At 48.5% G+C, this 25395-nt stretch overlaps 1 protein-coding gene across 3 annotated transcripts in view; it reads left to right on the top strand.

Moving 5' to 3' along the window:
• Window positions 1–8592: 8592 nt before the first annotated feature.
• LOC137531912 (E3 ubiquitin-protein ligase TRIM39-like) overlaps window positions 8593–25395 on the top strand; it is a 45511-nt gene continuing 28708 nt past the window's right edge. Inside the window, exons 1-2 of one of the 3 annotated variants that reach the window (XM_068251928.1) lie at window positions 8594–8896; window positions 12257–12464. The gene's annotated coding sequence lies outside the window, so the exon portion shown is untranslated. Of the gene's footprint in view, window positions 8897–12210; window positions 12469–25395 lie in introns of those variants that run through there. The other 2 variants (XM_068251932.1, XM_068251929.1) reach the window with 2 other exon arrangements.

Consider the following 25395-nt stretch of genomic DNA (forward strand, 5'->3'; position numbering starts at 1 on the left):
CACAAACACTCAATGACCAAGTTTGTGAGCTTTGCGGTCTTTGGAATCAATAATTTGCATTGAAATGAAAAAAATCTGATTGGCTGTTTGTGGCTCCACCCCCTTTTTTGAATTTGAACCCCAGTCACCCAATGACCAACTGTAGCAGGTTTGTGGCCTGTGCCATTAACAGTGCAAGAATGGCAGCAATTAAATATTCCCCTTGAGAAGCAATAGGTGAAGTTTGATTCACTTTTGTAGGCTCCACCCACTTTTCTGAATATTAATCCCATTCACCCAGTGACCAACATTGCAAAGTTTGAGATCCCTGCCATTAACAGTGTAAGAATGGCTGCAGTATACATTTTCCCAGTGAAATTTGAATTTGTCTCCACCCACTAATGACCTGGAACTGCCCGCCCGTGTATGTATTTGACCGCCCACTTTTTCTAACCCTAATGCACGAACACTCAATGACCAAGTTTGTGAGCTTTGGGGTCTTTGGCATCAATAATTTGTATATTCCCATAGAAATTAAACAAATCAGATTGGCTGTTTGTGGCTCTGCCCCTCTCCAGCATTTGAACCCCAGTCACCCAATGACCAACTATAGCAGGTTTGAGGCATCTGCTACAGCACCGTTTCTATGGGCGTGTGATACGTGCAATCGCCCGGGGCGCTTTATTGTGCGGCAGGAGGGGGGCGCCAGAGCGGGGGAACGGATATAATAGTTATAACTCACCTTCTTTATCCGTTCCCCTGCAGTTTCAATATCTTTCCTCTCCCGGCGTCCATCGCCTGGTAACAGCGCCCCCTGTGATGACATACCGCATGTCATCACAGGAAGCGCTGTTACTAATGAGATAGATGCCGGGAAAGGAAAGACATTGAAGCAGCGCGGGTTCGGCGGAAGCAGGTGAGTTATTACTATTATGTCCGCTCCCCCCGCTCCTGCGCTCAACTCATGCCGCCCATACCTGCGGGAACCTACCTAACACCTATATTGCGGGGCACCTACCTATTTAACCTAAACTGCGGGAACCTACCTTACTAACCTATACTGCAGGAACCTACCTAACTAACCTATACTGCGGGAACCAACCTAACTAACCTATACTGCGGGAACCTACCTACCTAACCTATACTGCGGGAACCTACCTAACTAACCTATAATGCGGGAACCTACCTAACTAACCTATACTGCGGGAACTTACCTAACTAACCTATACTGCGGGAACCTACCTAACTAACCTATACTGCGGGAACCTACCTAACTAACCTATACTGCGGGAACCTACCTACCTAACCTATACTGCGGGAACCTACCTAACTAACCTATAATGCCGGAACCTACCTAACTAACCTATACTGCGGGAACTTACCTAACTAACCTATACTGCGGGAACCTACCTAGCCAAGCTTTACTGCGGGAACCTACCTAGCCAAGCTATACTGTGGGAACCTACCTAACTATCCAATACTGCGGGAACCTACCTAACTAACCTATACTGCGGGAACCTACCTAACTAACCTATACTGCGGGAACCTACCTAGCCAAGCTATACTGTGGGAACCTACCTAACTATCCTATACTGCGGGAACTTAACTAACTCACTAACTAACTTATACTGTGGGACCCTACCTAACTAACCTATACTGCAGGAACCTACCTAACTAACCTATACTGCGAGAACCTACCTAGCCAAGCTATACTGCGGGAACCTACCTAACTATCCTATACTGCCGGAACCTACCTATATAACCTAAACTGCAGGAACCTACCTATCTAACCCATACTGGGGGAACCTACCTATCTAACCTATACTGGGGGAACCTACCTATCGAACCCATACTGGGGGAACCTACCTATCTAACCCATACTGGGGGAACCTACCTATCTAACCCATACTGGGGGAACCTACCTATCTAACTTTTACTGCGGGCACCTACCTATCTAAACTATACTGGGGGCACCTACCTATCTAAACCACACTGGTGGCAACTATACGGGCTACCCTATACTGGAGGCACCAACGTAGATAACCTATAAAGCAGGCACCTACCTATCTAACCTACACTGGGGTCAACTATATAGGCTACCCTATACTGGAGGCACCTACGTAGCTAACCTGTACAACCTGTACTGCGGGCACCTATGCCGGGCTCCATGGGGGGGGGGGGGGATTTTTACACCCTCGCCCTGGGTGAAATTTAGCCTAGAAACTGCTCTGATCTGCTATTACCAGTGTAAAAATGGCAGCAATTTAAATATTCCCTTTGAAAATCAACAGGTGAATTTTGATTGGCTATTATAGGCTCCACCCACTTCCCTGAATATTAATCTCAGTCACCCAGTGACCATCTTGGCAAAGTTTGAGATCCCTGCCATTAACAGTGAAGAAGGGCTGCAGTTTACATTTTCCCAGTGAAATTTGTTTTTGGCTCTGCCCACTTTTTGTAACCTGGACACACAGTCACTCAATGACCAAGTTTGTGAGCTTTGGGTCCTTGGCATCAATAATCTGTATTTTCCCAGTGAAATGAAACACATCTGATTGGCTGTTTGTGGTTCTAGTCTATCCCCTTTTCTGAATTTTAACCCCAGTGACCCAATGACCAACTGTATCAGGTTTGAGGCTTGTGCCATTAACAGTGCAAAAATGGCAGCAATTTTAATCTTCCCTTTGAATATCAACAGGTGAATTTTGATTGGCTTTTTTTAGGCTCCACCCACTTTTCTGTATAATAATCTGTGCCATTAACAGTGCAAGAATTGCAGCAATGTAAATATTCCCCTTGAAAATCAAAAGATGAATTTTGATTGACTGCTGTACACTCCACCCACTTTCCTGAATATTAATCCTAGTCACCCAGTGGCCAACTGTGTCAAGTTTGAGAACCCTGCCAATAACAGAATGGCTGAAATTAATCTAACAAATCTTATTGGCTGTTTGTGGCTCCACCGCCTTTAGTGAATTTGGTCTCCAGTCACCCAATGACTGACTGTATCAGGTTTGAGGCCTCTGCCATTAACAGTGTAAGAATGGTAGCAATGTGAATATTCCCCATGAAAATCAATAGGTGAATTTTGATTGGCTGTTGTAGGCTCCACCCACATTTCTGAATAATAATCCCAGGCACCCAGTGGCCAATTGTATCAAGTTTGGGAATCCTGCCATGTAAAAAAATTAGTTTCTGGCACCACCCACTTTTTGTAACCTTGACATATAGTCACTCAATTACCAAGTTTATCAGCTTTGGGGTCCTTGGTATCAATACTTTGTATATCTGATTGGCTGTTTGTGGCTCCGCCCCTTTCTGAATTTGAACCCCAGTCACCCAGTGATCAGCTGTACCAGGTTTGAGGCATCTGCTATTAACAGTATAAGAATGGTTGCAGTTTAAATATTCCCTTTGAAAATCAAAAGTTGAATTTTGATTGGCTGTTGTAAGCTCCACCCACTTTCCAAAATCTTAATCACATTCACCCAGTGACCAACTGTGCCAAGTTTGAGAACCCTGCCATTAACAGTGTAAGAATGGCTGCAGTTTATATTTTCCCAGTAAAATGTGTCTTTGGCTCCACCCACTTTGTGTAACCTTGTCACACAGTCACTCAATGACCAATTTTGTGAGCTTTCAGGTTCCTGGCATCAAAAATGTGTGAATGGAAGCAGTTTATCCAGCAAAGAAATCTGATTGGCTGTTTGTGGCCCCACCCCTTTAGTGAATTTGGACCCCAGTCACCCAATGACTGACTGCAGCAAGTCTGAAGCCTCTGCCATAAACAGTGTAAGAATGGCAGCAGTTTAAATATTCCCCTTTAAACGCAATAGGTGAATTTTGATTGGCTGTTGCAGGCTCCACCCACTTTCCAAAATCTTAATCTCATTCACCCAGTGACCAACTGTGGCAAGTTTGAGAACCCTGCGATTAACAGTGTAAGAATGGCTGCAGTTTACATTTTCCCATTTAAAATGAACGGCTGAAATTTGATTGGCTGTTTTATGCCCCGCCCACTTTTACTGGATTTGTAACCTCGGTCACCAAGTGACCAACTGTGCCAAGTGTGGGGACTCTGGCTTGATTACTGTGAGAATGGCAGCCTTTTACATTTTTTCCATTGACTTGAATGGATGAAATCTGATTTGCTGTTTGTAGCTCCGCCCACGTGTGCAGGGGGGCCGCGAGACCCCCAGAACATATCATCCCAGGTAGTAAGGGATCTGTGTACCAAGTTTCATTCAAATCGGTCAAGCCGTTTTCGAGTGATCTCGACACACACACTGTACACACACACACACACACACACACACACACACACACACACACACACACACACACACACACACACACACACACACACACACACACACACACACACACACACACACACACACACACACACACACACACACACACACACACACACACACACACACACACACACAGTACACACACACAGTACAAACACACTGTACACACACACACACACACACACACAGTACACACACACTGTACACACACACACACACACACACACACACACACACACACTGTACGCACACACACACACACACACACACACACACACACACACACACACACAGTACACACACACTGTACACACACACACACACACACACACACACACACACACATCCGATTTTATATATATAGACTAGCTGATTGCCCGGCGTTGCCCGGATATGTATTTGGCTGGTGTTGGCTCCGCCCACTTTTTCTAACCCTAACATACAATTACTCAATGACCAAGTTTGTGAGCTTTTGGGGTCTTTGGCATCAGTAATTTGCATTGAAATGAAACAAATCTGATTGGCTGTTTGTGGCTCCACCCCATTTCTGAATTTGAACCCCAGTGACCCAATAACCAACTGTACCAGGTTTGAGGCCCGTGCCCTTGAAAAGCAATAGGTGAAGTTTGATTCACTTTTGTAGGCTCCACCCACTTTTCTGAATATTAATCCCAGTCACCCAGTGACCAACTGCGCAAAGTTTAAAAACCCTGCCATTAACAGTGTAAGAATGGCTGCAATTTACATTTTCCCAGTGAAATTTGTATTTGTCTCCACCCACTGATGACCCGGCGTTGCCTGGATATGTATTTGACTGGTGTTGGCTCCGCCCACTTTCTAACACTAACGCACACTCAATGACCAAGTTTGTGAGCTTTGGGGTCCTTGGCATCAATAATTTGTATATTCCCATAGAAATTAAATCAGATACGCTGTTTGTGGCTCTGCCCCTGTCCAGCATTTGAACCCCAGTCACCCAATGACCAACTGTAGCAGGTTTGAGGCATCTGCTATTAACAGTGTAAAAATGGCAGCAATTTAAATATTCCACTTGAAAATCAACAGGTGAATTTTGATTGGCTATTATAGGCTCCACCCACTTCCCTGAATATTAATCTCAGTCACTCAGTGACCATCTGGGCAAAGTTTGAGAACCCTGCCATAAACAGTGTAAGAAGGGCTGCAGTTTACACTTTCCCAGTGAAATTTGTTTTTGGCTCCGCCCACTTTTTGCAACCTGGACACAAAGTCACTACTCAATGCCCAAGTTTGTGAGCTTTGGGGTCCTTCGCAACAATCATTTGTATTTTCCCATGAAATGAAACAAATCTGATTCACTGTTTGTGGCTCTGTCCCCTTTTCTGAATTTGAACCCCAGTGACCCAATGACCAACTGTACCAGGTTTAAGGCTTGTGCCATTAACAGTGCAAGAATGGCAGCAATTTTAATATTCTCCTTGAAAAGTGACGTGATTTTTGATTGGCATTTTTAGGCTCCACACACTTTTCTGAATATTAATCCCAGTCACCCAGTAACTGGGTCAAATAAGTTTGAGAACCCTGCCATTAACAGTGAAGAAGGGCTGCAGTTTACAATTTCCCAGAAAAATCTGTTTTTAACTCCACCCACTTTTTGTAACCTGGACACACAGTCACTACTCAATGCTATTGGGTTCCTGGCATCAAAATTGTGCTAATGGAAGCAGTTTATACAGCAAATAAATCTGGCTGTTTTTGGCTCCGCCCCTTTTCTGAATTTGAACCCCAGACACTTAAAGTGAACCTAAAGTCCCCCCAAAAAAACGAGATGAACTCACCTGGGGCTTCCCTCAGCCCCCAGCAGACGATCGGTGCCCTCGCAGCTCCGCTCCGATGCCTCTGGACCCGCCGGCGAGCACTTCCGGTTTGGCCGTCACCGGCCGACAGGCATGGGAACGCGAGTGATTGTTCGCGTTCCCAGCCTGTATATCGCCCCCTATGCTGCTATTGCGACCTCCTGGCCGCAATAGCAGCATAGGGGGCGATATACAGGCTGGGAACGCAAACAATCACTCGCGTTCCCATGCCTGTCGGCCGGTGACGGCCAAACCGGAAGTGCTCGCCGGCGGGTCCAGAGGCATCGGAGCGGAGCTGCGAGGGCACCGATCGTCTGCTGGGGGCTGAGGGAAGCCCCAGGTGAGTTCATCTCGTTTTTTTGGGGGGACTTTAGGTTCACTTTAACGACCGACTGCAGCAGGTTTGAGACCTCTGCTATTAACAGTGTGAGAATGGCTGCAGTTTCAATATTCCCCTTGAAAATCAATAGGTGAATTTTGATTGGCTCTTGTAGGCTCCACCTACTTTTCCGAATATTAATCCTAGTCACCTAGTGACCAACTGTGTGAAGTTTGAGAACCCTGCCATTAAAGAGACACTGAAGCGAGACTAAATCTCGCTTCAGCTCTCATATATAGCAGGGGCATGTGTGCCCCTGCTAAAACGCCGCTATCCCGCGGCTGAACGAGGGTCCCTGACCCCCCAACCCACCCCCCGCAAACCTTGGTCGCAGACTTGGTTGCTGATTTTGCTTCTTGGAGGCAAGGGCTAACGGCTGCAGCCCTGCCTCCCAGCGCGTCTATCAGACGCGCATCGCCGCCTCTCCCCCGCCCCTCTCAGTGAAGGAAGACTGAGAGGGGCGGGGGAGAGGCGGAGATACGTGCTGACAGACGCGCGTGGGGCAGGGCTGCGGCGGTTAGCCCTGCCCCAATGCGGAAACGCTCCCCCGCATTACGGAGGGGATTTGGGGGGACAGGGACCCCCGTTAAGCCGCGGGATAGCGGCGTTTTAGCAGGGGCACACGTGCCCCTGCTATATATGAGGTCTGAAGCGAGATCTATTCTCGCTTCAGACTCTCTTTAACAGTGTAAGAAAAGCTGCAGTTTACATTTTCCCATGTAAAAAGTTAGTTGTTTTTGGCTCCGCCCACTATTTCTAATCTTGACATACAGTCACTTAATGACCAACTTTATGAGCTTTGGTGTCCTTGGCATCAATAAGTTGCATTTTACCACTGAAATTAAACAAATCTGATTGGCTGTTTTTGGCCCGCTTCCTTCAGAATTTAAACCCCAGTCTCCCAGTGACTGACTGTAGCAGATTTTAGGCATCTGCCATTAAGAGTGCATGAATGGCAGCAATGTAAATATTCCCCTTGAAAATCAAAAGGTGAATTTTGATTGGCTGCTGTAGGCTCCACCCACTTTTCTGAATATTAGTCCCAGTCACCCAGTGGCCAACTGTGTCACGTTTGAGAACCCTGCCAATAACAGAATGGCTGAAATCAATCTAACAAATCTGATTGGCTGTTTGTGGCTCCACCCCTTTAGTGGATTTGGACCCCCGTTACCCAGTGACTGACTGTATCAGGGTTGAGACCTCTGACACTAACAGTGTAAAAATGGTAGCAGTGTGAATATTCCCCTTGAAAATCAATAGGTACATTTTGATTGGCTGTTGTAGGCTCAACCCACATTTCTGAATATTCATCCCAGTCACCCAGTGGCCAATTGTGTAAAGTTTGGGAACCCTGCCATGTTAAAAATGTAGTTGTTGGCACCGCCCACTTTTTCAAACCTTGACATACAGTCACTCAATTATCAAGTTTATCAGCTTTGGGGTCCTTGGTATCAATACTTTGTATATTCCCATTGAAAAATAAACAAATCTGGCTGTTTGTGGCTCCGCCCCCTTTCTGAATTTGGACCCTAATCACCCAGTGACCAACTGTACCAGGTTTGAGGAGTCTGCTTTTAACAGTATAAGAGAATGGTAGCAGATGAAATATTCCCTTTGAAAATCAAAAGGTGAATTTTTATTGGCTGTTGTAGGCTCCACCCACCTTCCAAAATCTTAATCTCAGTCACCCAATGACCAACTGTGCAAAGTTTGAGAACCCTGCCATTAACGGTGTAAGAATGGCTGCAGTTTATATTTTCCCAGTAAAAGTTGTTTTGGCTCCGCCCACTTTTTGTAACATTGACACACAGTCACTCAATGGCCAAGTGTGTGAGCTTTCAGGTTCCTGGCCAGGGCCGGATTTCTGGGCAGGCCTCCAAGGCCGGTTCCTAGGGCGGAGAATTCTTAGGGCGACTGAGAAGTAACTTGTGTGTCCCACCGTCACCTCAGTTCCTTCTGTCTGTAGCCGCCCGCATTGCTTAGCACATTGCAGCATGTTGTGTGTGTGCGCAGCGGGCGGCTAGGCGGAAGCCAGGGAAGTTAGCAGGATCAGCTGATTAGAGCAGGCAGCGGCAGCATAGAGGAGTGCTGCACGGAGGTCTCACCATGCTGCTGAGGCAGTCAGAAATCCCAGAGCGCTGGCAGAGAAGGAGACAGACCTCTGTGCATAGCCACAGCAACTTTGTGTATACACTCCCCCCTCCCTCCTTTGAGTACCGACAGCAAAGCACGGGGGAGGGAGAGAGTGCTGAAATCGTCCAAACTGCACATGGGGAGAAGCTGAAGCAGGACTCTGTACAGATAGAATAGATCAGGAAGCTGAAGGATCCGGTGTCTGGCTTTTAGAATAACTTCTTCTGCTGCAGACACAGTGACTTCAAGCCTGTGTGAGTACCTACCTGATCCTGACCTCCCATCCAGGAAGCAGCATTAGATGGTGACCCCTTTGTCCCCTCCACCCACCATAGAGGCACTACAGCTCATAGCATGCTCCCCTGTATAGATGCACTACAGCTCCTAGCAAGCCCCCCCTCTATGGAGGGACTACAGCTCCCAGCATGCCCACCTATACAGAGGCACTACAGGTCCCAGCATGCCCCCTGTATAGAGGCACTACAGCTCCCAGCATGCCCACCTATACAGAGGCACTACAGCTCCTAGCATGCCCCCTCTACAGAGGCACTACAGCTCCCAGCATGCCCCCTCTATAGAGGCACTATAGCTCCCAGCATGCCTACCTATACAGAGGCATTACAGCTCCTAGCATGCCCCCTCTACAGAGGCACTACAGCTCCCAGCATGCCACCCTCTATAGAGGCACTACAGCTCCCAGCATGCCTACCTATACAGAGGCACTACAGCTCCCAGCATGCCCCCCTCTATAGAGGTACTACATCTCCCAGAATGTCCACCTATATAGAGGTACTACAGCTCCCAGCATGCACCTCCTTCTCATAGTACTGGGGTGTCCCCCATGTCACCAGAGCCAGCTGGTAGACCCCTTCCCTCTATGTGTATAGTCGTCCATGATGCCCTTGCAGAGTATTTGCAGCGGAGTGCCCTCATCTGTCCCTCTGACGCACTCTTCTGGGTGCCTCAGTCTTCATCCACACAGACGCCTCATCTCCATGACCCAGGTGCACATGAGTAATGTACATGCCGCCAGGTCATGGAGATGAGGTGTCCACAAGGATGAGGCACACAGACTGAAGGAGGAGCATGCCGATTGGACAGGTGAGTGCTCCCCACTGCGAATACTGTGCAGGGGCACCGTGGACCACTATACACATTGGGGGATGGGGTCGGCAGCCTGCTCTTGGGCCCTAGGGACACCCCAATACTATATGGAGGGGAATGCTGGGAGCTGTGGTGCCTCTATGGAGAGGTGGACCATGCTGGGAACTGTAGTGCTTCTATGGAGGGGCAAACTGGAAGCTGTGGCGCTTCTATAGGTGGTGGGGGGGGGCGCATGCTGGGGGCTGTTTGCCCCTATGGAAACAGGGGCCCTGGCTAGCCCTTCAATTGTTACCATCCCCTACCCTGGCTGACTTATTTACCCTGAACACCCCCTCAGTTCTGACCGTCCTTCTCTATCTTCTTTATCCTTTCTTACCTCACCCCAGCCTGACTGATCTCTCCTCACCATGACCACCTCTTCAGTTTTAACTGCCCCTTACCTACCTTACACCAGCCCAGGGGCGTAGCAATAGGGGTTGCAGAGGTTGCGACCGCATCGGGGCCCTTGGGCCAGTGGGGCCCCGAAGGGCCCTCCCTCAACTACAGTATTAGCTCTCTATTGGTCCTGTGCTCATAATAATTACTTCTATAGATACTTTGAGTAGTAGTAATCATTAACAAACTGCTTCCCCATTCCCTTCTTGCACCTCTGACACTGTAGTTGCCATTGGCAGGTTTTGGTGCCGCCGTATCAATTGTTATGTATAGAGTGCTTGGGGGGGCCCCATTGTAAAACTTGCATCAGGGCCCACAGCTCCTTAGCTACGCCACTGCACCAGCCTTTCTGTCCCTAATGCCTGGAACGTACAATGAGATTTTCTGGCAGATGTACTGTCAATTCAATTATTTCCATCATGTCCAATCTGATTTCCGATCGATGTTCCATAGAAGTAAACGGAAAATCGATTAGAAATCATATTGGACATATTGGAAATAATCAGTCTGACAGGAAATCTGCCAGAAAATCTCATTGTGTCTGCCAGGCATTAGTTCTGTCCCTTTGCATGCATACATCTCCTCTAGTTGACCTTCCTCAGTTCTAACTGCCTTATTCCATACACATGCACACACACATACACAGTGGCCAAGCGTATCTGTACTGCACACGTGCAAATAAGGTTTGCATATGCTCAGTAAAATGAAATGCTTGTGCATGGAGGAAAAAAAACAGTACACAAGTGCCTTAGTTCTACTGAGCATGTGCCAACTTTACTTGTACATGCCCAGTATGGACACACTCGCCTACAGCCAAGCTTGAACACTGCAGAATCCCATTTGACCAGAGAGGGACCCAGTGCTGAAACGGTGGGGTGTAAGATGATTTCTACAGTAGTTTCAGTTAAAGTTTTGTGTTTGCTGGGAGGAGAAAAGTGTGTGTGTGGTTGATGAGGATGCTGTTAGGAGGGGAAGGTATGGGGGGGGGGGGGGGGGGGCGGTTACAGCGGGCCTTGGGCGGCAAAAAGTAGAAATCCGGCCCTGTTCCTGGCATCAAAAATGTGTGAATGGAAGCAGTTTATCCACCAAGGAAATCTGATTGGCTGTATGTGGCCCCGCCCCTTTAGTGAATTTGGACCCCAGTCACCCAATGACCGACTGTAGCAAGTTTGAAGCCTCTGCCATTAAAAGTGTAAGAATAGCAGCAGTTTAAATATTCCCCTTGAAAATCAATAGGTGAATTTTGATTGGCTGTTGTAGGCTCCACCCATTTTCTTGAATCTTAATCGCATTCACCCAGTGACCAAATGTGCCAAGTTTGAGAACCCTGCGATTAACAGTCTAAGAATGGCTGCAGTTTACATTTTCCCATTTAAAATTAACGGCTGAAATTTGATTGGCTGTTTTATGCCCCGCCCACTTTTCCTGGATTTGTAACCTCGGTCACCAAGTGACCACCTGTGCCAAGTGTGGGGACTCTGGCTTGATTACTGTGAGAATGGCAGCCTTTTACATTTTTTCCATTGACTTGAATGGATGAAATCTGATTTGCTGTTTGTAGCTCCGCCCAGGTGTGCAAGGGGGCCGCGAGACCCCCAGAACATATCATCCCAGGTAGTAAGGGATCTGTGTACCAAGTTTCGTTCAAATCGGTCAAGCCGTTTTCGAGTGATCGCGGCACACACACACACACACACACACACACACACACACACACACACACACACACACACACACACACACACACACACACACACACACACACACACACACACACACACACACACACACACACACACACACACACACACACACACACACACACACACACACACACACACACACACACACACACACACACACACACACACACACACACACACACACACACACACACACACACACACACACACACACACACACACACACACACACACACACACACACACACACACACACACACACACACACAAAATTTTATATATATATATAGATTTGCTGGCCGCAGGCTGTGTGCTACACTAGGTCCTGGCAGACTTATCTGTCCTACTTGTGTGCTCCCCCACCCCCTCCAGCATGCAAGACGCAGGGAGTTCCCGCCACAACTCCCCACCCAGGAAGAGAAGAAGACGCTGCCACTGCTGTCATTGCAACACAGCCAGTCTGCAGATGTGTGTGCGGATTAGAGAGAGAGTCTAGAACACGGAGCTCACACTGCTGGAGGGACTGTGCATCTGAGCTTCCCAACCCCACCCATCCTCTTTCCTGTGTCAGGCTGTGTGTGTAAGTATGTGTTTTCTTTTTCTTTTCTTTTTTAAATCCTACCTGCCCTGACTTTCTAATTTCTGTTTTGAGTGGGGATGAGAGAGGGCCATCCACCATTTCACAGGGGGGTCCAGTGATCTTGTCTTTGCATGTGGCATTCAGAAGGCTGCATTAAGCGCTGGCAGCTGTAGTTTACCATTATTAATAAATAACTTTTTCTTTTCAGCACTAAAATCTGCTGTTCGATCGCTGTGAGCGTTTTAATGTCTGATCAATCGCTTTGAGCCCCTTAAAATGTGCCTGACAGGAAAATCTCTTTAAGAGCTGTGCTAAAAACACTGAAAAAAACAATGCTGGGATTTCTCGGACATGAGGAAACAGAAAACACTGATGTGTTTCAGCTGGTTATAAATCAGATCGCTGGGTTTGTAAGTTCTTCCATGTCAGAAATGATGACTACGTTTCTGAATTCATGTCTCTGGTGCACAGTCTTGGCAAGAAATTTTATCAGAAGATCAATTTTACCAGAAGGAAGCTTACTGTTCCTTTAAAGTGGCTGCCATATTTATTTCCTTTTAAACAATGCACATTACGTGGCTGTCCTGCTGATCCTCTACCCTGCAGATCAGATGCGTTGACTGAAGTCTGACTAGATTAGCTGCATGCTTATTCCAAATGCCAAAGAGATCAGCAGGACAGCCAGGCCACTTCTTGTTTAAAAGGAAATTAATATGGCAGTCTCCACATCCCTCTCACGTCAGATAATTCTTTAAAAGGAGTTATTGAACCAGCAACAGTATTCGTACCCCCCTTGAGACTTCATTCAAACTCCAGGGGTGTAGATACAGTATACTTACTCCGCCGTGATCGCCCACTCGTCTCCGCCCATTAGGACACTGACTGGTGAATTGGAACAGGTGTTATTAAAGGGGTTCTCTGGTGGTGGTAAAAACACAAAAAAACAACACTTACCTGGGGCTTCTATCAGCCCCCTGCAGCTGACATGTCCCGGGCTGTCCTCCTACGATCCTCGGTTCCCCGCTGCAGGTCCTGGTCTAATATTCGTCTAACTAGATGAATAGTGCTCGCTCCCGCTCGCATCATCGAGAGCTTACTGTGCAGGCACAGTATGAAGTTTTCTTGTACTGCTACTGTGCAGTTAGCTCCCAATGACGCACGTAGGAGTGCGCACGCGCGTGGCCACGCTAAGCAGCCGCAGTCTAATTAGATGTGTTATTAGACCGGGACCAGCGGCGGGGAATGGAGGATCGTAGGAGGACAACACAAGAATTGCAGCTGCAGGAGGCCGGTAGAAGCCCCAGGTAAGTGTCGGTTTTTGTTTTTTTTACTACCACCAAAGAACCCCTTTAAAGCCGATCAAAGTGCCTGTAATGAATGATCACCAGCATGGTTATTCTGAAAATGAAAGTAAAAACACACACACAACACTTCCTGTGTACTGCTCACAGTACACAGGAATAAAGTGTGGGGACCTCTAGTGGTCAAAAGGTAATTAACCCTCTGCCGGGAGTGTTCTGCACATTATTTTTATTTAGTATTTATATAGCGCCGACATATTACGCAGCGCTGTACAGTGTATATATATATTTTCTTGTCACTAACTGTCCCTCAAAGGAGCTCACAATCTAATCCCTACCATTGGCATATGTCTATATTATGTAGTGTAAGTACTGTAGTCTAGGGCCAATTTTTAGGGGGAGCCAATTAACTTATCTGTATGTTTTTTTTGGAATGTGGGAGGAAACCGGAGTGCCCGGAGGAAACCCACGCAGACACGGAGAGAACATACAAACTCTTTGCAGATAGTGCCCTGGCTGGGATTCAAACCGGGGACCCAGCGCTGCAAGGCGAGAAAGCTAACCACTACGCCACCATGCTGCCCACAGCGGCGTGCTCTGTTCATAGAAGAATGAACCTCGCATGTACAGAAAGCTCCAAAAGGCGGGTGTTGCGATCTGGCCAGGTGCGCTGACGTGGCCACGCATGGGTGATGGCCAAGACTCTTGCTGGGGTCATACACTTAAAGGAGCCGCCAGCGGGAAATTGAAGGGGGAGCAGAGGACACCGAGGGACCTCACTGACTTAATGGCTAGCTACTTGAATGGGTCAGGAAGTAGCAAATATATCCCAGACAGAGTCACAGACTGAGACAAAAACCAAGCCTGCTGTTGCTGTTGGTAATGTATAATAAGGTGTTAAAGGGAGCCTAAAGTGACATGTGACATGGGGCCTTATGCAGGAAAGGCTGGTAAATTTGCAGTGTGCAGGCAGCATGTGGAAATGTTACCTGTACTAACGCCAGGGGTGAAGCGCCCATCACACTACCAGCGGCAGACGCATTACCGGGATGGGGCTAATAGAGTAACACGCTCCCCTGGTGGTTGTACCAATAAATTGCCATGTGTTGTCTGCACACTGACAATGTACAGGCCTTTCCTGCACCAGGCCCATGGTTAGATAAACAGGTGTATGTTCAGTCCCAAACCTACATAGAACTTTTTTATTACCTTAAAAAGACTCTGTGCTTAAAAAAAATTATAAAAAACACTTTGGTGGATACTTACCTCTGCATGAGGCTTCCCCAATCTCTGTAGCTGCAGGCAATCCAGTGCTGGCTCCACCGAATCCTCCCCAAACAAGCCTGACAAGAGAGGATTTATTTACCTCTTCGGGATCCAGCGCAGGCGCAGTAGCGGCCCTTTGTTCAGGTTAAGGCAGAAATAGCCGAACCCGATCGTATCCGCTCTACTGCACGGCACAAAAGAACTCCCACCTGCACAGTAGAGGGAATCGATCAGGTTCAGCTATTTCCACCTTAACCCAAAGGAAGAGAGGCAGGGTCACGGTAGGTAAATATTTACCTCCCCACATTTCGGGGGACCCGAGCAGGCTAACAAAGGAATGGAGGAGGACGGGGGAAACCTTGTTAGGATCCAGAGGCTTCCAGAGGTAAGGATCCCCCCGAGGGATTTTTTTTGAAACTACAGATCCTCATTAAGGGTTAAGAATCCGGGGGTTTTAAAGTGAACCTAAGATAAAGGCCATTTCAGGTTCTATACTTACCTGGGGCTTCCTTAAGCCCCCTTGAGGCTGCTCAGTTCCTTGCCATCCCCCGGGGTGGCTCCTGTCCCCCACACTATGGCCTGGTAGCCTAGCTGAGTGATGCATTGTCGCACATGTGTGGCCCGGCCACGTGCGCTCCCTGTCGTGCTCCCGTCAACCTGGAGCATCCTGCATCTGCACCGTAGTTTTCTCTCTCTCACATTTTTGTACATATTTGCATAAGTCACGTGATGCATTTGTTACATGTGTAACGTGCGTTACACTATTTGTTTAAAAAACTGTTTATGCACTGTCAGCATTTTTTAGTTATTAGACTGTTTAAAGAGACACTGAAGCGAAAAAAATATATATGATATAATGAATTGGTTGTGTACTATGAATAATTACTAGAAGATTAGCAGCAAAGAAAATATTCTCATACTTTTATTTTCAGGTATATAGTGTTTTTTCTAACATTGCATCATTCTATAATATGTGCAGATTACACAACACTCAGCATTCAAAATGATTCTTTCAGAGCAGTCTGTGAAGTAATGACCTCTCCTCTAGCAGAGAAAAAGTAAACAGTTCACTTACAGTTGAGATAATAAAAGTCAGATAACAGCCCTCTCCACGACTAAGACTTAGTCGGAGAGCTTAATGGCTTGTTTGCATAAAGATAACAACTGGAGTTTCTCAACTCTTCCTGTACTGGAAACAATTAGACTGATGTATCTGATCTTAATGTTTTATTTCTTAGCTGTACTACACATACAAATCATAATATCATAATTTTTTTTCCGCTTCAGTGTCTCTTTAATAGCTGCATTGGATAGCATCAGTGGTAAATGCTTAGAATCTTTGTAGCAACAGCTAGTGGTGTGATGCAGTGTTGGACTGGCCCGTGGGAGCTCAGGAATGTTCCCGGTGGGCCTTCTAATAACATGGTGCTTTCAGGGCCCCAGTGCTGAAGAGGAGGGGCACAGCGCAGGAAGGTGGGGCAGTGAGCATAAAGGGGCAAAGGGGGGGACCTCCCTCACCTGCCCCCCTTTCCACGCTCCCCCTTCAGAATGTATTGCAGCCAGGCCGTGGCAGCGAGCAGAAACTGAGAGCCAGAGCTCTGCGTACAGCTCGTCTGGTCTGATCTTCTGCACTGTCCAATCACGCTCTCACTGTACTTCCTGTGAGAGGAAGACCAGACCAGCGGCACGCAGAGCTCTGGCGCTCGGTAAGTCATTCCTGCTTGCTGTTGCTGGCTGCCAACCACACATTTACAATCACTCAGGTATCCTTTAAATCAGTGTTCCCCAACCCAACCCTGTCCTCAAGGCCCATCAACGGTGCATGTTTTGTGGAAATCCACAGAGGTAGTTAGCTCTGCTGAGAAACTGATTACCCCACCTGTGTATGTTTGTGGTTTTCTGCAAAACATGTACTGTTGGTGGGCCTTGAGGACAGGGTTAGGGAACTCTGCGTTTAAATAGCTGCTGTGTGGGCTAGATCTGCTCCCTCCTGGACGTTCGAGCCTCAGACAAGATGGCACAGTCCTCAGCCTTAAATAAAATGGCGCCTGAGATCTCGCAATACACTTGAAAAGGGAAGCGTGCTTTCACTTCCCTGTCCCTCGCTACAGCCTGGACAAACATCGCAGCAGCTGGTGTGGTGTGCTTCTGCCAATTCTCATCCTCCTGCTTCTGACATCCAGCTTCTGTCTCCCAGGAGAGCAGAGTTTGTCTGGACAGGTTGGAATTATACACTGCCTTTTTCTCTATTGCTAACTGCTTCACACTGCCAACCGGCATTTTTGGTGCTGTGCAAAGGTCGCACCACATCGCACCACCAAAATTCAGGGATTACCGTGTTAATAAGCGGGAAACACCTCCGGGCAGAAAGTGAGGCTTCATGACCCACTAAAAATATACAACATTGTGATATCAAACAGCATTTGTCTAGCCATGGTGGCTGGGTGGTGTAATGGTTAAGGGCTCTGCCTCTGACACAGGAGACCAGGGTTTGAATCTCGGCTCTGCCTGTTCAGTAAGCCAGCACCTATTCAGTAGGTGAGTAGGAGACCTTAGGCAAGTCTCCCTAACACTGCTGCCTTATAGAGCGCATCCTAGTGGCTGCAGCTCTGGCGCTTTGAGCCCGCCAGGAGAAAATCGTGATATAAATGTTATTTGACTTGTCTAGCCAGGGGCGTAACAATAGAACAATAGGGGATGCAGAGGAAGCAACCGCATCAGGGCTATAGATGCTTTGCTATTAAACCAGAACCTATGATGTGCGCTCCTCAAATTTAACTTTTTAGCAAAATGTAACAGTTTTCCCTGGATCGCGCCTGAAAAAAGTGTGTGTGTCACTCTGTAAGCAATATAAAAGGTAGACAGAGCGCTCTACAGTAAGCAGTTAAGATTATTCTCAGACATGACCCTGCAGCGTTCACCTACTCCTATCAACCCCTATCTACCAGCTCCTCCCTCCCCCACTCTCATCATAGCTATGGCCAACCCACACATTCCAACAACCTTAACATAACTCTACATAAGCACGACGCTAACTACTTCTTGTTGGAATGATACTTTATTGTACCGGCCACAGCTTTTTTACTCCCCAAGGACAACAAAAAATTGTAATAAAGCATACATAATCATTTATAACATTTCCATAACACATTTACATAACCATATATAAATAACACAACTTATAAAGTAAAACAACATCTTCATAACCTCAGTAAACTTCATCCCCTTGCTAGCACCTGGATCGAGGGGTCCCCAACCAACAACTCCCTGCATGAAACCAATAACCCCCAGCCGCGCCATGGGCTCGGGGGTCCTCCGGGCTTACATGCCTCACTTTTTCCAAGCCTTCCGCCAGCTTATGGCCTCCAAAAACCTCAGTTTACCCCTCAATCCTTCACTAACCACTTCCGCTAGCAAGGGGACAACCGCCAAGCTGTGACAAGGAGCCTGCAACAGAAACAGAGCATTAACCATACGCATATAACCATAGACCGCACCTTCTCCTCCTCCTCCTTTATTTATTTATTTTCTTCACTGAATATAAATACCCCCCCAAGGAAACCCCATATATTCTAACTGCCTAACCGATAACGCGTGTACCCACCTGCCGGAAAAGCGCCATGGATAGCGGCAACTGACTGAAAACAAAAAACCCCTCCCCCCCCCTCACTCCTACAGGGTGGGCGGGTGGGACGTTCCTCTCGCTGCTACGCTGGAGGCTAACTGCCGTTAGCCTCTGCCCTCCCCCTAAGCTTCCTGGCGCCCTCCCCCCGCTGCCCAATCAGCTCAAACCCTGCTCCTCCACCAACCACGCCTACTCCCACATTTAACCCTGTGTGGGTTCGTTGGGAACCCGCAGAGGGTCATGGTGCTGCTGTGATGAAGCACAGCGCACCGCTTTACATAAAAGTAAAACACAGTCATACAAAAATGAACAAGAGTGGAAATGACTATATGTTAATGTCCCTGATATTAAAATCAGATGAAAGTCCACAGAATTCTTCCTCCAAACCTATTTAGTACATAGGTGACCTTCAACAATTCCTGAGTGTTTATAGTTACAGTATACGCTCACCAGATCCCACAGCTGCCCTTCTCAGGATCAGCTAAACACGCTTCTGGACAAGCCAGTATTCTCTCAATGTCCCAGCTTATTCCTCCTCAGCAAGCCGATGCAGACATAAGAGACAAAAAAGCTCCAATAGTGTAATACTGTATGGTTCAAATACGCTCCATTGCACCAGTGCTCCCACTAGATGACATCAGCACCCTGTGCTCCACCACCAAATAATCAATAAAGCCTCTCACCACATGGACTGGCTGACCCAGCACAGACCAGCATTGATCACTTTGCAGCTTGCATCAAGCTTATTCTTTTGTTGACAGCCTTCCTAGGACTCAAACAGTACGTAGTGTGTTCTGTGTCTTCCGTTCCCCATTGGTTTCTGTGTTCCGGATGGTGCTGTCAGGCTCCGGTCAGGCTCCGGTCCGGGTGCGTGGGCCGGAGATCCGGACCCATGTTGGAAAAGAGTCCGGAGTCTGGATCCGATCCGGCTCCGGTACGTACGGAACGGACGCGTGTGAACGTCCGCATAGACATTACATTGCTATGCGGAACGTACGTTCCGTTTGTACAGTATGCGTTCCGGATCAGATCAGGAAAATCCTGATAGCGAACGCTAATGTGAACCGGGCCTTACTGTAGAGCGCCCTGTCTACCTTTTATAGATGCTGTGAATAGTAGTAATCCTTAACAAGCTGTTCCCCATCCCCTTCTTGCAACTCTGACACTGTGGATGTCCTTGGCAGGTTTTGGTGCGCCGTATCAATTGTTATGTATAGAGTGCTTGGGGGGGGGGGGGGGGGGCATGTAAAACTTGCATCGGGGCCCACAGCTCCTTACCTGGGGAGGCATGTAAAATTATAACCAGGTCCCCACAATATACAAACTCAGATTGAATTGCAATCAACAATCAGTGTGCAATCACTATTGCTATCATTACTTCCAATTCTGCATAGTGTTGGGCGAACACTGTTCGCCACTGTTCGGGTTCTGCAGAACATCACCCTGTTCGGGTGATGTTCGAGTTCGGCCGAACACCCGATGGTGTTCGGCCAAACCGTTCGGCCATATGGCCGAACTAAGAGCGCATGTGATTGGCCGAACGTGTCACGTGGTTCGGACCCGAACGCGCTCTGATTGGCCGAACGGGTCACGTGGTTCGGGTAAATAAATACCCGATCCACGTCATTTCTCCGCCATTTGTCTGTGGGTTTAGCTTTGGGTAGGCAGGCAGGGTAGTTCTCTCTCCAGCCAGGCTAGCCAGGGTCCCCCCAGTCATGTCGCTGCTGGGAACAGTAGTACACTGCTCACCCACACTATATAGCATTGTGTTTACTGCCACTCTGTGTCTCTGCTGGGAACAGTAGTACACCGCTCAGCCACCACTGTATAGCATTGTGTTTACTGCCACTCTGTGTCTCTGCTGGGAACAGTAGTACACCGCTCACCCACCACTGTATAGCATTGTGCTCTGTGTTGCTGGGAACAGTAGTACACCGCTCAGCCACCACTGTATAGCATTGTGTTTACTGCCACTCTGTGTCTCTGCTGGGAACAGTAGTACACCACTCACCCACCACTGTATACCATTGTGCTCTGTGAGGCTGCTGGGAACAGTAGTACACCGCTCAGCCACCACTGTATAGCATTGTGTTTACTGCCACTCTGTGTCTCTGCTGGGAACAGTAGTACACCATTCACCCACCACTGTATACCATTGTGCTCTGTGAGGCTGCTGGGAACAGTAGTACACCGCTCAGCCACCACTGTATAGCATTGTGTTTACTGCCACTCTGTGTCTCTGCTGGGAACAGTAGTAAACCACTCACCCACCACTGTATACCATTGTGCTCTGTGTCACTGCTGGGAACAGTAGTACACCGCTCAGCCACCACTGTATAGCATTGTGTTTACTGTCACTCTGTGTCGCTGCTGGGAACAGTAGTAAACTGCTCACCCACCACTGTATAGCATTGTGCTCTGTGTCGCTGCTGGGAACAGTAGTACACCGCTCACCCACCACTGTATAGCATTGTGCTCTGTGTCGCTGCTGGAAATAGTAGTACACCGCTCACCCGCCACTGTATAGCATTTCTGTACTGCCACTGTACTGCTGCCAGTCAGCGTGTACTTTAAGGATAAGTGAAATGAAGAAGAAATCCTGTGAAAGAGGGAGGGGCAAGGGAAGAGGTGTTTCCCCTGACGGTTCACGTACAGGCCACAGTGGAGCACCGAAGAAAACACACTCAATACCGCCCATGTTGTCCAGGAAATCAACCCTCACAAATCCAAAAGAACAGGACCAGATAATTAATTGGATGACCTCTCAAGCGTCCAGCAGTGGGTTAAGCAGCACCAGCACATCACACACGAGGTCCGAGTCCTCAGCCAGTTACAAGGAGCCAGTGGGCACAAAGCTGACACAACCGGCAGCGACACCACGCACACAACTGCCAAATAACCAGTCCGAAGAATTTCCTCAGGACACAATGGGGTATTCGCAGGAGCTATTCCCAGCCCAACAAACTTCCACCTTTCAAAGGTCAATGGAACAGCCAGAAATTTTGTGCCCGGATTCACAACCATTTAGTGTGGGAAATGCACCGCGCACTGAGATGCAAGGCGAGTCCGAGGACTTTGAAACCCAAATCCCAGAGCAAGTTGGGCAGGAGGGGTTTCAATTGCAGGAGGTCGGCCGAGAAGATCTTGAAGACGACATTGGAGTGTGCTGCGCAGAGGTTGTTGTGGGGAGCTCTACTCCACGGCGGCGGCCCACAATCACATATGACGAGTTTGAGGAGATGGAAGAGGAGGAGGGTATGGACAATGTTGACAGAGACCCAGATTTTGTATGTGAAGGAGAACATCGCCGTCGTAGCAGCAGCACAGATGAGTCTGTTGAAGAACCCACTGCTGCACGAGTTCGCCTTGTGCCACAAGGTAGGCGGCGCGAAATTTCAGGCACCACAAGCGTGGAAGTTCAAGTGAGACAAAAAAGAGGCGCAAATGGAAATCGCCAGCAAGGCAGTTGCTCCAAAGTCTGGCCTTTCTTTGAAGACTGCAGTGAGGATGGTACCATGGTGATTTGCAAGGTGTGCAAGACCCGCCTGAGCAAGGGAAAACATATTAACAACCTCTCCACCACCAGCATGACCCGCCACATGGTATCCAAACATCCCACTCTGTGGCCGCCAGGACAGGGTACCAGCAACACTGCCTCCCTTGGGGTCACCAGACTCACCACCAGACCCTTCTCAGCAGCAGCAGTAGCCCAGCCATTGCGTGGTTCACAACAACATTCACAAACATCAGACGACGCTGACACTGTCACTTTCCGGAATAGTGCTCTTGAGGTCTCCCAGTCATCAAACACAACAACCAACAGCCGTTCAGTGTGCAGCCCTACGGTTCAGTTGTCTGTCTCGGAGATGCTTGAGCGCAAGAGGAAATTGCCAGCAAATGACCCCCGGGCCGTGGCACTAACAGCCAGCATAGCCAAGCTTCTGGCCTGCGAAATGCTGTCATATCGAGTGGTGGAGACAAACAGCTTCAAGGGCATGATGTCAGTGGCCATCCCACGTTACGTGGTTCCCAGCCGCTACCACTTTGCGCGCTCTGCAGTGCCTGAGTTGCATGAGCACGAGGTCAGCAAAATAACCCGAAGCTTGAAGAATGCCGTTGCCTACAAGGTTCACCTCACCACTGACACCTGGACGAGTGCGTTCGGAGAGGGTCGATACATCTCCCTTACCGCGCACTGGGTGAACCTTGTGGAGCCTGGCAGCGATTCCTCACCTGCTACGGTGCGGGTGTTGCCCACGCCGCAAACAGCTGCACTGCCATCCCTCCCACTGGATAACAACAGCAGCACCTACCTCTCTGACTCCTTCTCCTCCAACGCATCTCAAAGCTGTACCTCATCCGGAAACGCTAACCCAGCAGCAGTAGGATCGTGGAAGCAGTGCAGCACAGCTGTTGGGATGCGTCAGCAAGCGTTGCTGAAGCTGATCTGCCTTGGGGATAAGCAGCACACAGGGGATGAAATTTGGAGGGGAATAAAGGAACAGACGGATTTGTGGCTGGCACCGCTGGACCTGAAACCGGGCATGGTTGTGTGTGATAATGGGAGTAATCTCATTCGCGCTTTAAGGTTGGCTAAGCTGACACACATCCCTTGCCTGGCGCACGTGATGAACCTAGTAGTTCAGCGGTTCCTGAGGACATACTCAGGCGTGGCCGATCTTCTGTTGAAGGTGCGACGAGTGGCCAAACATTGTAGAAATTCCAGTACTGCTTCGGGGGCACTCGCCAAGATGCAGGAGCGCTTCAATCTCCCCCATTATCGCTTGCTGTGTGATGTCCCTACGCGCTGGAATTCTACGCTGCACATGCTAGCCCGCTTTTGCGAGCAGAAGATTGCAGTGGTCCAGAACATGACGGCGCAGTACCGAGGCGCATCCGGACAGCTGCCAAGCTTCTGTGGATCCGATTGGGCCAACATGTTGGACCTCTGCCAAGTCCTCCAAAATTTTGAGCAATCCACGTTGCTTGTGAGCAGTGACAACTCTTCAGTCAGCATTACCATACCACTGCTGTGTTTACTGAAGAAGTCAATGTTGAAAATCAAGGAAACAGCTGTCATGATGCAACTGGGGGAATCTGAAGGAGAAAACGATCAGCGTGATGGTACCAACATCAGGCCATCCGCCTCAGGAAACGCTGGCCCCAGCAGCTATGACGAAGAAGAGGAGGAGGAACAGCTGGAGTTGGAGCAGGAATTTCATGCCACCACTGACGAGGGCCAGAGCGGTGCACGTTGGACTTCCACAATTCAGCGCGAATGGTCAGCAGAAGCAGACCAGGAAGAAGGTGACGACTATTATGCATCACAACAACTATCACAACACTCACAAGAGGATGATGAGGATTCTGGCAGGACTCTGGCACACATGGCTCAATTCATGCTAGACTGCATTGAACGCGACCCACGCATTGTGCGCATTCTGGACAACACCAATTACTGGGTTTATACCCTTCTGGATCCACGGTACAAACACAATGTTCCAAAACTGCTTGAAGAACGAGTCAGACAGGTCAAAATGGAAGAATACCAGCAGGCCCTTGTGGAGACTTTAGAGAGGAGATTGACATCCTCCCCCTCCTCTAGCCAGTTGTACGCAGACAGACTGACTTCCGCAAACCCAGGACGACCAGGAGGGCAGCAAACAACACAAGCCGCAGCTAATGCCCAAAAGGGAATGGTATCGGCAGTGTGCTTGGAGTGGGAAAATTTTCTGACACCCATGCAGCAGCCCACAGAACAGCAAGCGTGCAGATCCACCTCCAACACCGATCGCCTGGAGAAGATGGTCAAGGACTACATGTCAGATGGCGTAGCTGTGTTGAACAATCCATCTGCACCCTTCAACTATTGGGTCTCGAAGCTAGACACCTGGCACGAACTGGCAATGTACGCAATAGAGGTGCTGGCTTGCCCGGCAGCCAGCGTTATGTCGGAACGCTGTTTCAGTGCTGCCGAAGGCATCGTCACAGATCGGCGTATCCGCCTCTCCACAGAAAATGCAGACCGTCTGACTCAAACTAAAATGAATCAATCCTGGATTGGAAACGACTACGCAACACTCCCGGACCCCAACCAAGTAACATGAACAATGACCATCTGTGATTGGTTAGCGTTACCGGTCCCTTTTCCTGGAACCTCTTATCTGTATTACATTTATGACTGCATGGCGGCAAAAAGCATGCTATCCGCACGCTTCTTGACCTCATGCAAGGCCTGGTTTTTTATGTCTCAAAGTGTGGCCTTCTCCTCCTGCGCCTCCTCCTGTTCCATCACGTGTGCTTCTGCTGGGTTAGCGTTTCCGGTCCCTTTTCCTGGAACCTCTTATCTGTATTATATTTATGACTGCATGGCGGCAAAATGCATGCTATCCGCACGCTTCTTGTCCACAGGCAAGGCCTGGGTTGTTGTGTCTCAAAGCGTGGCCTTCTCCTCCTGCGCCTCCTCCTGTTCCATCACGTGTGCTGCTGCTGGGTTAGCGTTTCCGGTCCCTGTTTATTGAACCTCTTATCTGTATTACATTTATGACTGCATGGCGGCAAAAAGCATGCTATCCGCACGCTTCTTGTCCTCATGCAAGGCCTGGGTTGTTGTGTCTCAAAGCGTGGCCTTCTCCTTCTGTGCCTCCTCCTGTTCCATCACGTGTGCTGCTGCTGGGTTAGCGTTTCCGGTCCCTGTTTATTGAACCTCTTATCTGTATTACATTTATGACTGCATGGC

The sequence above is a fragment of the Hyperolius riggenbachi genome, chromosome 9 (genome assembly GCF_040937935.1).
Source record: "Hyperolius riggenbachi isolate aHypRig1 chromosome 9, aHypRig1.pri, whole genome shotgun sequence".
Classification (NCBI taxonomy): Eukaryota; Metazoa; Chordata; class Amphibia; order Anura; family Hyperoliidae; genus Hyperolius; species Hyperolius riggenbachi.